We start from the raw sequence: 4,648 nt of genomic DNA, 5'->3' as shown, positions 1-4,648 counted from the left end.
TGGTGCGTTCAAGGAAACTCGTACTTTGTGTTTTTCCTTCCTGTGAAGTCATACCAGTTCGATCTGGTACGAGTTCACGGGTCGGAAGTTACGAGTGGCCGTTATAGGGAACTTTCACAGACAACAGGACGGTAAAAACACGAGCTACGGGTTACCTGGAACGCTACCAAGTCGTAGTTGTGACTTGAAGCTGTAACTTACGGTTTCAAAAGCCTGCCTTGAACACAGCATTAGCCGAAACGGCCGTGCCGCTGTTATCTGCTTTAAATAAATAAATATAAATACATGATAATAATAATAATAATAATTTATATTAATAAATAATAAATACAGTTAGTGCTTATCAATGACTGTGTTTATAAACTACATACTAATGAGTATTCATGTGTTATAAATGGTGAATTCAGTATTTAATGCTTAACTGCTTAATAGTGTGTACTTATAAAGTTTTACCGAATAGTCTAATGTTTGATTTATTTCATCACTATGCTTATGGGGCCATGAAACGAAGTGGATGGTGGGTCAGACACATGTCTGTGTTTCTTTAGACTTCTTAGAAAGCAACAGTGTGTCCACCTACATTATTAGACTAGGCTACCGCAAACAGGAAGTCACACGCACACGCATCCAAGACATAACAAAATTATCACTTAGTCACACCCAGTGATGAGAAGGGGATTATAAAACAAGCGTTACTAACGGTGCTGCTTTTTTCATTAAAGCAGATATCAGTGGAATGTTTTTGTTAATATAAGTCCTAAATAGTCCTATTTTCCGTCAGCAATCACTTACATGAAGTATTTCAGCCTAAACACGAGTCTCTCCGTCACTCTGCTCTGCTGTAACCCGAGGAGAAAATTTTCCTTGTGGGATACAAGTGTTATCCAATGAGGGGAGAGAACGGCATGAAGGGCTGTGTGTGCAGCCAAGGGATGCGCGTGAATGTGGTGACGTAGCACGAGGACCAATTGATAGCTTTCATGTGACGTCACGGCCCGTATGGAACGCCCCCCTGGCGGTCAAAACAATCCACTTCCCCGCTGTCTGCGGCTTAGGACAAGGCAGAAAAACACACACTGCTCCCTGCTGCTTCAAAATACCGGTGTTATGGCCCAACTGGTGTCTGATTTAACTGGTTACCGTACCGAACAACAGCTGTGCTGCACTTCCGTCCGCAGATTTGTCACAAATTCACAAATCAAGCCGCAGTTCACATGTTACTGCAGCGAATATGCGTCTGTGAGTGAACCTGTTCAGGCAATCTACAGACAGTCAGCGCCACACTACTCTCACTCTGCACAACACTGCACAGTATGACAAAGCCTGTCATGTTAAAGTTACGAACTAATGGAAAACACTCTGAAAATACAATAACAACATCGTCCTCGCCGCGCCGCGGTCGGTCCCGACCCCCGTTACCGTGTCGCTGCCGCCGTGGGCGGTGCTGTTGCCGTGTCCGGTGGCGGGCGGTCCCGCCGGGTTACCATCGCCGCCGCCGCCGGTCCCGCTGCTATCGGACCGCCGTCATCGCTGCCGTCGGTAGCGGTGCGTAGCAAAGCTCCGGGGGGTAAAGAGGGGGCAGCTGGTCACCGTGCAGCCCAGCTAAGGGCTCTGGTTTGTGGGTGAGAGGAGCAGGGAGCCTGGGCTCAGTGGGCTGGAGCTCAGACTGTGGAGCTCAGCGGAGCTGCGGTACCAGGACGGTGTTCCCACACAGGAAAGTTACAGGTACATTTCTACCACTTCAACGAGTTCAGAAACATTATTTTAAGATCAAAAAACTACAAAATGGGGCTTTTAATCAGACACCAGTTGAGCCATAACACCGGAAATATTGGTTACAAGCGGTGGAGGATGATGGATTCTCCACCAGGTAAATGTAAACATCGCCCAACTCGAGCTTCGGCAGGGAACTGGTCATTTTAAACAGCTGGTATACAGCAGCTGGTGTTGAATATGGGTCACAAGTGCCCAAAACTTCAAAGCTGTTTTTATATCTTTCTTTCTCGGCTGCTGGCAGATGATTTAAGTCATTACTCGGTTGTTTGTCCATAGAAAGTCCATTGCGGGGCCACTTTGGAATGTTGCTTTTGACCGCCAGGTCCCTGGGAAGTGACGTCACTGAAAGCTATCAATTGATGCCTGACAAGGGCGGGGGCTGCTAACTCATGGTGCGTTCAAGGAAACTCGTACTTTGTGTTTTTCCTTCCTGTGAAGTCATACCAGTTCGATCTGGTACGAGTTCACGGGTCGGAAGTTACGAGTGGCCGTTATAGGGAACTTTCACAGACAACAGGACGGTAAAAACACGAGCTACGGGTTACCTGGAACGCTACCAAGTCGTAGTTGTGACTTGAAGCTGTAACTTACGGTTTCAAAAGCCTGCCTTGAACACAGCATTAGCCGAAACGGCCGTGCCGCTGTTATCTGCTTTAATGAGTAAAAAAGTTACTGTCTTGACTCAAGAAGTTCTGTCACAAAATAATAGACCCATTGAAGTGTATGTTATAGGCTACTTTTTTTTTTCTCAGTCCATCAATTAGTAGGGAAAAAACCATTTACTATCTGGAACTAACCAACTCACTCAGTATTCCTCCGCACAGGCAGGCAAGGAATAGCTGAGTTGATTAGTTCCACAAACGGGAGGAGGGTTAGGGGGGGGGGCGTGTCCAAGTAATTTGATAAAGGCTTTGGCCATTTTATAAACACAAAAGTTAATTTCCCTGGTAATTAGTTACTTTTATAATGTAGTAATTTGGTTACTAACTCAGTTTAGGCTACTTCTATAAAGGCTAATGTGCCCAACTTCACCTCCGCTGGCACAGACAAGTCACATGCTGTCATGGATGAAGAAAAAAATAACAATGGAGGAGGAACAGCACAATATTTGACAACACATCCGTTCTACACAAACAGGAAGTAATACACTGACGGTGTAATACTGAACAGGATCAACCTCAGAAAGGCAAAGTGATCTGTTGTTTACGGTTTAATCTCACTTTATACACGTGCTGTTACGTCATCTTATAGCCTAGTTCTCTGGTGATCTTGTGATCTGGGGTCTCCAGCTGCTCAGGGTTGAACACATGGATGTATTATAGATCCATGGTTGAACAGTGGTCTACATGAAGCGGTCCAGCCTGAGGGCTCTTGATAACCAACCGTGACATGTGCGGTGAACTCACGCCCTGATTTGAGCCAATAGCAGCGCAGCGTGACTCACGGGGAGGGGGGGCTGGAGCAGCTCTTTTATCCCCTCCGTCCGTCTTTCCTGGATCTCAGCTCCATCCAGTCAGTCCGCCTCTCGGCCCCTGACCATGACCGGGTCCAGCGCAGAGCGGATCGGATACCTCACCCGCGTCCAGAGCTTCAGCGCCTGTCACCGGCTCCACAGGTACCGACCGTCCGCTGTTTGTTTACAACGGGAGGCTGGTAATGAAGCAGCCGGGGGGAACGAGCTGCGGCCGGGGTGGGGAGGGGGAGTTGCATGGTACAACAGGTAGGCCTAGGCAAGCTTAGCAGGCTGCAGCAGTGTTCGTGTTTGTGTGTGTAACAGAAACCGACAGCCGTTTCTGTTTGCTACTCTATCGTTCAGAAGAATATCAACTGTAGGATTAGCATGATTACCATGGGATTTGTAGTTTTTCTGAAGTCGAGCGCCGATGGTGCGTTCAGGTGCTGTCGTAAATGGAAGCAGTGTCCAATGAATATGTGCCTAGGCAGCTGAGCCTCCAGAGGAATTACAGAGAAATATAGACCATAAGTCATTAGGCTATATATCACTACTAATAGTGTAGCCTACTAAATATTTTGTGGTTAATTTTCTATATTTAGCCTATTGCCTGGATACACCACATGATCTCATGCGGAAATTGCAGCAATCAGACCAACTGGGCCTGGTATTTAGCCGATATGTAAGGCCAAAATATTATATAGCCTGTTACGCCCACTATATTGTTGTATTTTTATACTGTACATTCTGTTTTACACATAGATTTAGAAACAAACAAACAAACAAAAAAACTCTGCCACACGCTTGATGATTTGATAATTGTAACAACAGGAACCCTAGAATACCTGATGTACCTGAAGGCAGCACGTGTCAATAAACCCTTTGGCACATTTCTCTTGTTTGACTTGTGAAATGATGGATCCACAACACAAACACAGTCTGTGCAGCACATTAACTCACACAGCTGGTGTCTGTCGTAGTGTCGGCCTGAGTGATGAAGAGAATAAAGAAGTCTATGGAAAATGCAACAATCCCTATGGACACGGACACAACTACAAAGGTTTGATTTGCCTATACTCACATTACAGAGTGGAATAGTGCTGATTTTATGTTTCCAGTTCATTCATTGCTCTATATTTCTGCCCACAGTGGAGGTGACAGTGCGTGGAAAGGTGAGCACCTGTCAGATCATTTTATCATCTGCTGCTCCACTCAATTGGAATCTGTGTTTTTATGATTTGAAATGTATTTTACACACAGTTTAGGATATTTTAAGTTGACGCTAATATTATAGGAGTTGTATCTGAATTTCCCACCACCTCCACATTCTGCTGCATTTAAAAAAATGATTTTGAAAAATGATATTTGAAGGTTTTGCCAGAGCCCAGTTAGCTTTGACAAACTCACACACACAGATGT

The 4,648-nt window shown here is 45.5% G+C and overlaps 1 long non-coding RNA gene across 1 annotated transcript; it reads left to right on the top strand.

Annotated features, from left to right (window-relative positions):
• The first annotated feature begins 3,210 nt into the window (after nucleotides 1-3,210).
• Nucleotides 3,211-4,580, top strand: LOC146960112 (uncharacterized). The gene is made up of 3 exons (XR_015035522.1): nucleotides 3,211-3,391; nucleotides 4,210-4,289; nucleotides 4,379-4,580. It is a non-coding gene; the product is annotated as an uncharacterized LOC146960112 (long non-coding RNA).
• Nucleotides 4,581-4,648: the final 68 nt, after the last annotated feature.

Source organism: Trachurus japonicus, unplaced genomic scaffold (assembly GCF_045865225.1).
Source record: "Trachurus japonicus isolate A0001 unplaced genomic scaffold, Traja_1.0 AP030714.1".
Lineage (NCBI taxonomy): Eukaryota > Metazoa > Chordata > Actinopteri > Carangiformes > Carangidae > Trachurus > Trachurus japonicus.
This window is presented reverse-complemented; position numbering and strand designations above follow the sequence as displayed.